This window comes from Colius striatus, chromosome 3 (assembly GCF_028858725.1).
Source record: "Colius striatus isolate bColStr4 chromosome 3, bColStr4.1.hap1, whole genome shotgun sequence".
Lineage (NCBI taxonomy): Eukaryota > Metazoa > Chordata > Aves > Coliiformes > Coliidae > Colius > Colius striatus.
Window position 1 is genome coordinate 41,480,594 of NC_084761.1, and position 14,480 is coordinate 41,495,073.

The window sequence follows — 14,480 nt, forward strand, 5'->3', positions numbered from 1 at the left end:
GCTAATGCAAACCCAACTGTTTTTTTTAGGATAGTTCATCTTTTTAAAGAAAAGAGTTTCTTGGAATTATGTGCATTCATAAAACTTTTCAGAAAACAGGAAGAGAAAGAAAAATTACAACTCTCATAACCTACCTGAATATTTGAAGAGGTTTCCTTATGAGACAAAGCTTTGTGCTGCTGAGTCTTTGTTTCTGTTCAAATGGAAACTTGCTTGCATATTGTAGCATTATTTTGTATTTTAAGAAAGATTGGCTAGAATGTGTGCTGCCACAGCTACGCAAGCTAATGAGATAAAAAGAAGAAATTGATGCTGTGCCCTCCCTTGCCCTCCATTTAATACAGCTTTCTGTAGAATCTTATATCATTCTCAATGAGAACCTGTGGCAGTTTAACTCAGAGGAAAATACTCCCACCCCCAAGTCAATGTCCTCTAGTCTGCCTGTTTTCTAACCTGTGGAAAAGGGAATAGGACTGTCTTTCTGTAGTCCCATTAACTCCTCTGAAGGGCTTACTGTAATCATGCAATGTGTGCTGAATTACTTGGCTAAAGATTTAAAGCCCTTATACTGGTGACTGATTACCCCTATTGATTTCCTTGTTAATAAGCTGTAACATTCAGCACAGGAGTATATAAGAATAAAGTTTCCACAATATCACCTCAGAGATGGCAATCCTATCACGTTAATGAAATACCTTGAGGATTCCATATCAACTGGGTGAGATCTGTATTTCTTTTATTGTTACACCTCCCACAATCTTCTTTCTGTGTATTGTTATATTATTACAGAATTAGTTCAACAAGAGCAATAAAATATCTCACTACAAATGTTTCAGTGGTCCCTAAAATAATATTGGCTCTCCTATTGATGGGAAAGCCTCTCCTTTTCTTAGCTGTAGTCAACCTAACAGGCAGAGCTTTCCAGGACTGGCATGTTAAGAAAAAACAAGAGAAATTAACACTTTCTTACCTAAAAGAGGAAGGAAAGAAATTGTTGGTGGAAGATGTTATTTGGAAAACACTTTCCTCTAGGAAAACATGAAATATCAGCAAATGGTGTCAGTATGTGGATGTGGAGCAAGTGAAAAAAGGCAACTCATACCTGGTTTAAACAAAACTTCCTTAAAAAGAACTTTTAAGCTCTAGGTAAGAGCTGCACTTGGGATGGTGGTGGTTTAATTCTCTCTCCTGATATGTACCCTTAACAACAAATTCAGCTTGACTTTGCAGTGAAAGCATGACAAAAAACTTGTCAGTAAAATTGGAGAAGCTGGGGGAAATCCCTGTATTTTTAAAGGAAAATGTATGTTAAGAGAAGTTGTTTGACAGGGCAAATGAGACCAGTCATCCATTAAAATGGTCTATATTGCCTCTTACAGAGGATACCACGTGCTTTGGATGGTGCAAAGAAGTCTTGTATAGCAGAGAAAGATTTTTAACCTTTGTAATTTTGACAGTCAAATCCAAGTTTGTTTTTTATAGCAGACATGGACGAGAAACAATTCTCCTATGTGGGAAATGTTACATTTCTTAATTACTCTTCTGAATTTTTAACATGGTTTTGAACTTCCACTGTTTCAGAATTGGTATTCTTCCATCTCCTCCCTTGTCAGAGAAGCTACACACTTCTAGATGTTTAGGTAGTGGTTTCAGCAATTTCTGAAAGAGGATAACAATTTCCAACAGCTGCTCTTCTTGATTAGCATTTCAGATGGTTCTATTAAGTTGCAGTTAAAGGGACAATGAAAAGTGCATTCCCTCAAATATAACTGGAAAATTCAATGAACATTATTATCTTATAGATAACCCCATTGGGACAAGGATACAATCATATTGCAGAACTCTCCCTTGCTTACTTGCTGGCTATAAAGACGTGGATGCTGAGAGATATACTCACATTACATACAGTCAGTCTCCTGTTGTCTCCCCAACACCAGCTAATCACAGGCAGAACCACATTCCTGCTGGGAGCCCAAGGAATTTACCTGGCTAACTTATCACCTAGTCTGTCAGAGGCCAACAGATGGCTGGAAAAAAAGCTTTCTCAGACCACGTATTCCACACAATTATTTCACTGAAGAGCTATGTGTAAGTATCATCACACTAAGTCAACTAACTTATTTTACAGGATTACAGCTTGTTCATTACTGCAGAAGACCACCGCTCAACAGAGGAAACATGTCAGGAAGGTCTAGATAGCTTTGACACACTGACTTGCCTCCTGTAAGACTAGTCCAATGTCCCATTGTTTATTATTTTGTTTTTACTTCAACCCACTAGTACAGGATAGTAATCTAGTAGGACATCATGCAACCTGTGCAGTGCAAGAGTATAGTACACCTCCAGTAAGTGCAACACAATCAAGATGGACTCAGCAGAAAAGAGAAAGAATATAACAAATGAATATAACGAACATTGACCTCCGTTTGGTTTTATAGACCTGCTTCTGCTTTATCACAAATATTCTACCTCAAAATGTACAGTTGACTCAAAATATAAAAAAGGCAAGAACCAGGCTTGAATCTGAGTTAATGAGCTGCTTGCTAGCTGAGGTGTCATGCACGCATCCATTATTACAGGTCTAAGAATAGCAATCCTTTGAGAAGTTGTTAGAAGAGCAAAACGTGGCACATGGATGGATATAAAAGCAGTCTGTGGTTAAAGGAAAAAGATAGTGAGAATATATTGCAAACAGATGGTTAAACAAACTTGGAGTTTGCTTAACTTGAGTAGCAAATACCACCATTGTCATCAGTGATGTCAGAGCCAACTGCTCCACATGTGGTCCTGTTACCTTCCCAGGCAGAGGGGTCTGCTCCAGACAGAAGCTATGCAGATTCATAGCACTCCATGAGCACTCTTCAGGTCTTCTATACAGTAAATCTCTCCAGAACAGTGATGTTCCTTACTGTGCATGCTTTGCACAGTGGAAGCCAGGTCTGGTTGGGCCCCACTGAGTCTATTGTGACAGCAAGGCTTCAAATACCAGATGAGGCCCATGGCTTCTTTGTTGCCCCTAACAGATGCACAGGCTATTTCAGAGGCCCTAGCAGAACCAGCCTGGCTGCTCTACTGAAACAACTTATTAGTGCTGGCAATCAGCCCAGAAACTTTATATACAGTACAAACTATGGTTCCAGCCCAGACAAAAAAAAAGTAAGCAGAGAGTAAATACCTTGAAATTAGCACTCCTCCAGAATTTCATTTTAGCCTTCAAAATGAGGAGCTTGAAACTAAATACTGTGCACATATTGCAGCTAAACAGCAAGGTTCCTTGGCAGATCTGGAATTTCACATCTGTCACACAGAGAGACAGAATTAGAGGTGCAGATGTGAGGCAAATACTTTGGACAGGCTCTCACAGCACCATTTTGCACTTCCTTCTTTTAAGGAGTGCATGCCCTCAAGATCAGTATTTTGAAGTGTGCACCTTTTACTGCGTGTAGGCTCTACCCACTCCTTATCTCCCAGAGGAGACACTCCATGAAATTCACTCCCTCCAAGCATAATCTCCTTTGTAGGTGGGAAACTGTGGTTTAAAGTGTACAACTACAGACAACAGCTACAGGTTGCAGTTACAGGATAAGCCCTTCTATATCCATTAGGACAGGGAAAAAAAAAAAAAGGGATTCACATTCTACAAGGAGACAAGAGGAGCAGCTGAGAAGTGGTTTCCTCAGATGCCGAGCTGCACATGGAGGTCCCTTTAGATACCTTCCTAATCTGCATCCAAAGGGTGGCAACAGTAAAGACTGTAATGGGTAGGAAGACTTGCTTTCAGACAGCCTCCTTTTCCAGAGTAAATCAAGCCAAGAGTCATTCTCTGAGAACGTCCTCCACCAGAGGTTCATGCAGTAGAGAATTTCCTAGCAGCACACTTTATTGCCTGCAAAGATATAAAGTTCAACAGCACATACTCCGAAGCAAACAGAGCCCTCCCTGAGCTCAAATCCACACTTTGGCACAACACCACAGAATGCAGGCTCTATTGATTAGACAGGCCGGTTCTCAGGCTTGATCCATTTCAGTCCGCAAAGCTGTCAAAAAAATCACAAAATGACCAGAAAATGCTCCCAACATACCAGCAAAAGACAGCCCAGCTTATTCGTTTTTAAAACTTTCAGCACTGAAAGCCCGTGATTTTAAAGACCCCAGCATATCCGTTTGCTGGTGTCATAAACACCTGCTCAGTCTCAGCTATCACACTGCATCCATCACTGGGAAGACTGAGAAAGCTTTCTAAAGGACATACCAATGATGAACAATGATGTAACTAGATGAGGTTTTTCACACAACTAAAACACTGTGTGGTCAGGCTACTTGAAATGAAGGAGATTATATCCTGTGAAAGCATAGATAGAGATTGTGTTTCATTAGAGAGACATGTAAAAATGTACCATAGAAAAATCATCCCATAGAAAGGATGTTGTTGGGATGGTCACTGGAAATTTTTTGCTTTGGAAAAGGGAAGTTCCCCAAGGACTTAAGGTATAAATGACATGATACTAGAAGCAGAGCATCTGTAATGGATAGGACTAGTTCTACTGTAACAGAAAACCATCAAGGCACATTTCCCTGTGCCATAGATAAAATATGGTGGAGAAAGCACCTCTATCCCATGATTCAAAGAAGTACGGCACCAAGAACACAGACACTACAGCTTATTAATACTTGCCAGATAACATGAGGAAGTCACACAGATGACTTCAGTAACTCCTGATAAATCAAATGAGAAAGAATTTACAAATTACAATTTCCTACTGAAAACAGTCAACTATAGTGATGGAATGCAAACTTTTTCACACCTTTGATTTCCTGTCTCCTAGGTAGATTCCACAGGCAGGGTAAAACCAGCATGAAAGCTGTTTTCAAAGCCTTATGGATGGATACACTTAGTTACCCTTTGTTAGTTTTTGGGGTTTTTTTTTTCCCTCTGTAACCATATCCTTTCTTAATAACTTTTCCCATTAATTCTGGAATGCTATCAATCTAAACAGGCATCGGGACACTTTGGATTTGTCTTATTTTCCAAATCACTTGGAATAAAAAATGTCTATGCATGAGCTAAATGGAAAAATTAAATTGTTACCGAAGTCAAAATGCTTTATGTGGAGGTTTTAGTTTCATTTTAAAGGAAAAAAACATTGAGGTCCTTTCCAAGGCTTAGAACAGTATTAACTGCTAAATCTCAATTTCTGGCACTGATTCTTTGTAAAGTATTATGTAAGTCCAAAACATCAGCATTCAACTAGTAATTGCTATGAATGAACACTGCAAGTAGACCATCTGGCAAGATGCCACAGTAAGGAGCCATTATTTAGACCAATCCATGCCCTAATGTCATTGAAAATTACAATTCCCCTCATTCCTTAGTTCATCTTTTCAGTCTCAAAATGTCAAATTCCTCTGATGAGCTCAATACATACACTGTAACATAACATCTTTGCATCATGTGCACGTGGCCACTAAAGAACAGAGATATAAACTTTAAAATTTATTACCAAGCCTAAGTCATTTAAGCTCAGCAATCAAACTACATTCTTGGCGTATGCAAGAAGGGAGATATATTGCCTGCCAAGATGACATTTATACTCAGAGAAAACAAGCAGTGTTGCCTAGATTTCCTAATGCGACAGGCTGTTTACAGGTTCTGATTTTCAGGTGCGGAGTGCTCAGACCACATGCATGCAAACAAGCCATATGCTTATAGAAACACAAACCATATGCTCCAGCTTGAAACCTTCATTCTAGGAAACAAAAAGGACAGGGTTAAATTGTAGATTGTGTTGTCCTCAAGCTTTCCTTCAGGCAGACACACAACTCCCTTCGCTTTTCTGAAGAGCTGGAGAGCAGCTCTACAGAGAGACACCTGGGAATCTCATTGAGCCCTGATGGGCCTGAATCCAGCTACAACAAACTTTCTGGGCACTTGTGACTGCTATGAAACAGAGTGACTCTCCCAAACTACATCAGAAAGGGAACATCTTTTATTTGTTCACAGAAACTTAGTAAGTCAAGGGAGAAAAAAAACCCACAAGTGTCAGAAAAGACACATCCCAACATATTTTCACCTTACAAATTTCAACCCTTCTCTCTGACCTTAAGTGAGTGTTGCTATCTAGCTTTCTATCTTGCCGTACACTTTTGACTATTCTGCTCCCCTCCTCAGGCCCACAGCTCTGTGCTGTAGAAACTCTTAGCCATCTGCTCAGTGATGCAGTTGAAGCAAAGGTATCAGTGTTCATTTACCACCAGCATTTCCCCACTTATGTTCACATTGCCATGGTGAGCAGCAACAGAGCCTGTAAGGCCTGTAAGGTCAAAACATAGCCTAGATGTCTCCCACAAGCCATCTGGAAGAATTATTTTGCTGAGGAATTATCTGGCATGGATTTGCACTCGCTCTGTGACTGAAAGCACAATGGTAATGTATGACAATATATGTTGCATCTGAATATAACGCTTGTGAAGACAACACAGACCTCCCCAGTTACTATACCACTGAAGACCAAATGTCAGTCTGCATGTCTTGGATTACTCATAGATCATACAATTAGCATCTCAGTGCAGTTATGTAAACCGTTAAACAAACATCAAGACAGAGGAAAAATAGATGTCAAATGAACCCTAGAAAGAGATACAAAGTAGAGGCTGCCAAGACTGCACATGCTGAAGTTCTGCAGGAAAGATGAAAATGGGGCATCATGATTTAGGCCAGCCTAAGAGAGAGGCTATCCACTTGGTGAAAATCTGGAACAATGTAGATCTTTAGCAAGAGAAATTGTGTCCTGGAGACAGTTATGAAGACACAAAGTACCAACAAGGCTGAAACCATGCTGACATACAACAATGCTCTATCCTGTCTCAGCAGGAGTCAAATTCCAATCACTGGAACCTATCAGAAAACTAGATTTCAGTATAGGTTGCCATTCTGAGCATTAAATAGGACTGCTAAAGATATGAAAACAAAATGCACTGTATTGACAACGGTGTCAAAACATCACAATGGTGATATTGCAGCCCAGCTTGGCATCCTAGACTTCGGTGAATTATGCACTGGGCAAGACTGAAGCTTTTCACTTCTGTGTTATCTCCTATATCTCCTGAGTCACGTCTGGATTAATTTTAAGACAGCTATTTCAGAACCTCTGTGCTAGATGAAGATCAAAGCAGTTTCAGTTTTAGCCTGGGAGACTGGTTTTAACTGCAACCTATGTGGAATCAAATGCAGAGTCAGGGCTTAATTTTGACTTATGTATCACAACACAGAGACATCATCTGTTTTCTCCTCTGTGAATTGCAACAATCCTTCTCTACTGATAAGTTTTGATATCCTAGCTGTTTCTGATGTGAAAAACAACAATGACATTTGGAAATTTTTCACCTCTATTTTGAAATACACTCCTGAAGAATAGTTCATTTTAACCTGATTCACCAAAAAGATGCAATACAATTAAAAAAAAAAAAAACAACAGATCAAAACTAAGAAAAAGACACGGCGTGATGAGGAAAACAGCTAAAGATTTAGCCAGAAAATATACATAACTCAAAGGAAACTGGCCCATGTAATAGAAGAAGTATCAGTGAAGAGTTGTGAATAGTTCTTGCCTGCTTCTTTCAAAAGATCAGATCAAAACCGCACTTAAATGTTTTGTTTCACTAGTCCCAAGAGATCTGAAATGCTTGCCTTGAATTATTACTGACCATACAAATTGATTCTATGAAAAAGGACAAAAGTTTAGTAGAAAGTGTATACCACAAGCTTAGGATAACTCAAGAGTTCTGTCATTCAGCAGGCAAAGATGACACTACAGACCCTCACACTTGGAAATAAACCCTCTCTTGAGAAAAGCTCCATGTGAGTAAACACAGAAGGGCATAACAAGGAAGAGTAAAAGTGCTCTCACTGCATTGAGGACACCGGTGTGTAGCACATCAGGGCCTTTCCAAAACAATACTGTACTTTCTAGATTACCATGTTCAGGTTCCAATATCTTTCTCAGAGCAAAAATGTCTGTAAACTGGTATGGAATACAGCTTCAACCAATTAGTAGATGACAGATCATAGAATCATAGAATGGTAGGGGTTGGAAGGGACCTTTAGAGATCATCTAGTCTAACCCCCCTGCTCAAATAGGTCCACCTAGATCAGGTTGCACAGGAGTGTGTCCAGGCGGGTCCAGGCGAAGACCTCCAAGGAAGACTCCACATCCTCCCTGGGCAGCCTATGCCAGGGCTCTGTCACCATCACAGTGAAATAGTTTTTTCTTATGTTTAAATGGAACTTTTTGTGTTCCAGCTTCATCCCATTACCCCTTGTGCTGTTGCTAGATGCCATTGAAAAAAGGGATGCCCCAACCTCCTGACACCCACCATTTATATACTTGTAAATATTAATGAGATCCCTCTTAGTCACCTCTTCCCTAGACTAAACAGCCCCAGTTCCCGCAGCCTTTCCTCATAAGGAAGATGTTCCAGCCCCCTGAACCCTGTCCCCTGGTGGCCCTGCACTGGACTCTCTCCAGAAATTCTCTGTCCCTCTTGAGCTGGGGAGCCCAGAACTGGACATAGTGCTCCAGATGAGACCTCACCAGGGCAGAGTAGAGGGGGAGAGGAATCTCCCTTGACCTGCTGGCCACACTCTTCTTGATGCATCCCAGGATGCCATTGGCCTTCTTGGCCACAAGAGCACATTGCCGGCTCATGTTTAGTTTATTATCAATCAGGATTCCCAGGTGTCTCTCTCTGCAGAGCTGCTTCCCAGCAGGCCAATCCCCAGCCTAGACTGGTGCATGGGGTTGTTCCTTCCCAGATGCAGGACTCTGCACTTGTCCTTGTTGAACCTCATGAGTTTCCTCTCTGCCTATCTCTTACACTGGTCGAGGTCTCACTGAATGGCAGCACAATGACAGATGTATACATTATTATTTCACAGAAGTGAACATCAATCTATACAATCAAAGCTTCCTTCCTAGAGGCAACATGATTCTGTGCAAGTCATTTGAGCAGATCCTGTGCACACTATAACTATGTATTTGGATAAGATGTTGAAAGAAGTCAGAAATGGATATGGACTTAAGATGAAATCACTCTTTGTGGCTTCTTCTCTACACTGACTGTCAAGGACACCCAATCAAAGAACTTTAACTAGACACTGAACTTCAAGACATCTGGAACATGACATGAACAAACTGAACCCTAGCAGTGTAAGAGTTAGCATCATTAAATATGTTGAATATTTCTCAAAAAAAAAAAAAAATCTCAGTGTGAAAGATCAGAATTCTTCAGGAGGTAGACTTTTTTTCCCCCTCCCCACTGGGTATATTACCAACAAAATTAACTTGAAAAAGCCTATTTACTTCAAATACAGAGGGGGGAAAAAAGTGCCGAGACTGGAGTTGCCAATGACAGTTGCAGCAAGAAAACAAGAAACAAAAGAGGTCTATGCCAGCACACTAGCTTTTAACATGCCACTGAAAAGGTTAAAATGTCAGTTAGATTTCCTCAAAAGACAGACAGTTTTATCCCAAGTCAGCTTAGTGGTTGTACATGCTTGGCTGAAAGAACTGTGGGCACAATTTGGTTATACTTCTTTGAGATCACAGATTACTTTGATTTTTTAAATTAAAGACAAAATAAAAGTGAAACAGAACTGTTAAAAAGAAGCAGGTGGAAAGTCTTACTGAGGAGGAGAGTTTTGCAATGGAACTCCTAGCAGGTGATGCTCAGCTGACCAAGTGCAATTCCATCAGCATGAACTTATGCCCAGCAGCTCTCAAATTGGCCCACAGATTCCAGAAGAAAATGTATTTGTCACCTCAAGCTGATGCTCACCTAAATAATAGTGCTCAGCAGCAAGAAATTAACACGGCACATGTTTATCACCCCAGGACTGTGTGGCCTATCTCTCCCTCATATTCTCTCCTTCCTTGATAACTCTGGAAAAGAGCTTAACCTTCCCTTGGACTCCCCTTGGCAGCAAGTGACATCCAGTTAGCTCTTCCCACTGGAAGGAAATTCTCATGGACTTGAGGCTCCTCATAACAGCAAAGACTCACCTGTTCTCTCTGGTTCTCTAGAGAGAAACACATTAGTCAATCAAGAAGAAGATAATAATGGATGCATGGAGACTCTGAAGACTTTCTCCACACAGCCTATTCTCTCCCCTGTTGTTTTATGAAAGGTGAAATATTTCTGTGAAAATGTACCAATATTAAACTTCCATTAAAGATTTTTTTTAAACTTTTTTTTTTTTTTTAATTCTAGGATGGAACTCTGGAGAAAAACTGAATGAATAGATTTAATCTGCTCTGTGAGTACCAGCATTTCTGTAGAACAAATATTGCAGTGGTTAAGGATCTTGCAGGACTCAACAGCTTTGAAACTCAATCTCCTACAATATAAATACAGTCCCATGACTGTATCCATCCTCTTTTCTACACTTCCTCTAACTGATCACATTTGAAGCATGCATATTAGAAAAAACATCAAGACAGTATTGTTAGCTGCACTACGAGTTGCAGAAGTACAAAACAGCATGAAATGCCTAAACATTTTTAATAATGATGCTGTTCTCTGCAGATCACCTGGCATGCACAACTTGGCTCCCTGAAAAAATAATGCAGTCACTCCCTGAATAAATTACTCCTGGAGTGGAAAAGACATTGAACAGTCTGCCTGTTTCGGTTGGCTGTGTAGTGACTGAGCTCAATGAATACGGAAATAATTGGAAATCTTAGACCAATATGGAGGAGGAAGAATATGTGACCCACATAAAGAGCTTGTTGGAGTTGATGAAAGTAAAATCATAGTGTCATACCAAAGAAGTGAAAAACCCACTGAAACAGGGAAAGGGGTTAAAAACCAAAGATGACTTCAGTAAAATGCCAAAGGGTTTTAGCAGAGATGCAAAGACTTTCCCAAAGCTCTTTACAGGCTGTCATCCTAGGAAAAAGGTGAAACTGAGAATTTCTTAAATCTTAATTCCTAACTCTAATCTAGACCTTTGTATCTCTCTGTTGAGGTTTAATAGGTTACAAGATCACTAAGCAGTTGTCATATAAGTTTCTTTGACTTGGACCATTTTAGCTGTTCATAGCCAAAATTATTCTGATCAAAATATAAGAAATAGACCTTTAACATCAGATGAGCTTGTCTTCACCAACTCAACCAAATGAACTGCAAAGAGGTTAAGAAAATCACAGCCTTGCACTTACTGGAAAACATCTGCAACATACTTCCCTTAAATCTCTAAAAAAAAGCCTACATTTTCCTTGGACATGGCTCACTTGCCCACCTGTGCTAACTAAGAGTAACTAACACTCTATTGTAAGAGGTGCTTCTGGTGAGACAGAAGTGGTCTGCTTCTCACCTACTCCCTGCAGCTGGCATATAAGTCACGTTCAGGCATCCTGTCTAGCTCTGGCCCTCCTGGCAAATATACCACTCCCAGAAACTACTGGCAAACCAGAGACGTTACAGCAACTGCCTTCGCCTACATTCAGAATCAAGATAGAAAAAGGAGGTTTAAACCATATTTGGACAAGTATAAACACACATGTATGCACAGTTCTGAACTCTTTTTGGCTACATCTAAAAATTAGGGCTACTGATTCATTACAATATTTTTAAGAAGTTCAGAGATGTGCTCTCAAGACACACATTTACATGTACTTTACATTTAAAATTATCAAGTTTCTTAGTATAGCTCATTCCTAAGGATTTAAGAGTGAAGCTTTATTTTTCCATCTCTAATGCTAAGAAATTTTCCTTTCATTCCTTTAACATTACATAAGTGCTTTTCATTTCCTGAACAATTCTCAGAGAAAGCTAGGATATTTGTGGAATAGCTTATAGTTTGTTCATAAATATATAGACTTGGTTCAATTAAGCATGAGAAAACTTCACTACTGACTTTCATCTCATAGAATCACCTTACATTATCCTGCAAACTGGAAGGTAAGTGATGTTCTTCAGGCTGCTTTCTATCTCTGCAGCTCAAACAAATCTCAACATCAGTTTCTAAGCTAGAAAACACCACCTTAATATTAAATGCATCAATATAAATGTTTCAGTTTGCTAGGATTTGAGTCAATATTCTGATGTGTTATATGTTGCCCTCAGATATATATTTTTTAAAATTAATAGCAGTCTGATGAGAAAAAAAATAGTGCAGGTAACCTGATTCACAATACACACTACTGTGTATTTTGCTAATATGTTTTTTACAAGCTTTCCAAAAGCTGATTTAAAATCTATTTCCTGAAATTAAGCCTTCACCTTCTCACAAATAAAATTATGGAAAGTTTACTGTAAAAATGGTGTTTCAAAATTCTTACCTCTACTTTAAAAATGCACACAATGCATCCTTCATAACTGGAAGCCAACCCTTTGTTCCAACCCTGATTGATTACTATTGATCCCTGGCACATCCAAGTCTACCTAATTCCATTACAATCTCCATGGCCAGCATTTTCACAGCTATCTTCTCTGAAGTAAATTTATAGGGAAAAATGCTGAAAAACTCTTAAATTAAATAAGGACTAAAATCTCATTTTAAAGACTGAAATACTCTGCCTTCTAAGCCCTCTCAGATGTAGCTGAAGTATCACCTTGATAGCAGAAATGGCAGCACAGCTAACATAATGTCTCCTACCTTTCACAATTCACATCCCAGCAAAATGTGAGTGAAACACAAACCAGTGACCACCAAAGCTGACCTGAGTAAAATCTAAAAGTCACTGATGCTGTCTGCTTCAGTGCATGTGCCTGGAAACCCTTTGGATATTCAGTCACTACTGTGGTTTGAATGTTTTACCCTGTAATTCTTTATCAACCCAGCTTTCAAAAGCAGTGATCACTTAGTAAACCATGTCCAAACCAGGTGGAGTTACAAATGGCTCAACTGTTTTGAAAACTTAGTGATTAGAATTTCTAAATATGGCTATACAATAGAATATAATCTAGTAGGCAGAGCTCTGAGCTGAAATGCAGGAGACATATCCTGCTTCTGGTTCTGCCACTGGTCCACTGGAAAGACTCTAGGTGAGTCTTTCACCATACACAAAACAGGAATGGTAAGAGAATTCTCTTGAAATCTGAGCAATGTCACAACCAGATGATTAAAAAGGATATCTGGCTGCAGGCTTTTGGCTTTGAAAATCTCAATCCAGTTTCTCATCCTGGAGAGGAAGAGAGGATTATTCAATTTAAGAACTGTCAACTATTTATAGCCTTAGCTATAAAAAAAGTTCTGCAGAAACAGCAAGACAGAAACCTATTACTGCCTCGACCCTTTCCAGTAGGAACAACTCCCAGGGGTATCTGCACATTGTTCCAGGGTTGCTGGAGTGCATATTGTTCCATGTCTTCTTGCCAGTGAACTGCAGGACCACTTTCAGTCACACAATGGAGAGAAAAAGGAATTTTTTTTTTTTCCCCACAGGATTTCACTTCAGTAGAGCTTCCATTACTATTCTGTTATTCTTTTCTTTCCAAGTAGGAGGATGGTGCCCATGTCGAAGTGACTGGCTTATGTCATCAAGGCAATGCAACATGAAGACAATGGTTGTTCATGTAAATGGAGGGGTAGCCCACTTTGTAAGAGGCACAGACTTGGAAATGAAAACTGTTACCTTTTCTATTTGTTATTGAGGATGAAAACTTCCTGCAAAGTTTTTCCTCTTGTTTCCCCCACCATCTTTGCTATATTTTCCTTAATCTAGCTCACAATCACTAGCAAAAATGAACTTACTTATTTGCATTACTTTATGCAATACAGCTGTCACTATTATGCTCATACCAGCTCTGCAAGTCCCTTCTCTTGAGCTGGGAGTTATCAATTAAACTGGCAGCATGGCTACATGGCTTTAATGGGACAGTGGAACTGCAACTTCACAGAGTTTAGGGCAGTCCGAAGCATGGACTCAAAATTAGTACTTCTGAGAAAAAAAGCAAAAGAAACCTGCAAAGTCTCTACAGTCTTATCATTGATTTCTCTGACGCTTTCCAGTCACTGGAGACTTAACAAGAAGCATCCGTACAAAGAACATCACAATCAAGATTTCCAAATGTAGTGCCAGGAAGACTAGGCTGCTGTGTCTGCATTTCCTAATGAAGGTGTGGAACAAGAAGACAGGTTTTCTGTACTCATGAGAAGTTACTCCCTATAGCTGTAGCCTAAATGAGTAGTAAATGAATGAAAACAAGTGGAAACCTGCTATTAAGGCTGTAACTTTTGGTATTTTGCTGCAGCGGAGGTAGAGCACAAGGAATAAATTTCTTTCAGTTTGATCAATAGGCTCATGGCAATTCCTGAAGCAGATGCTGACAACTGCCATCGACCAGGTCAAGTTCCCTGAAGGCTGTGGGAGACATTCAGTGTGTGGCATTTTTATCCAAGTCTTTATTCTTGAGCCTAAATGCAATCAAGTTGCAATGAAAGGGTCTCACTCAAATGCATGAATAAGCAAAACCATTGG

The 14,480-nt window shown here is 39.7% G+C and overlaps 1 protein-coding gene across 10 annotated transcripts in view; it reads right to left on the bottom strand.

Annotated features, from left to right (window-relative positions):
* Window positions 1-14,480, bottom strand: part of CSGALNACT1 (chondroitin sulfate N-acetylgalactosaminyltransferase 1) — a 52,907-nt gene that overhangs the window by 28,662 nt on the left and 9,765 nt on the right. The window lies entirely within an intron of this gene.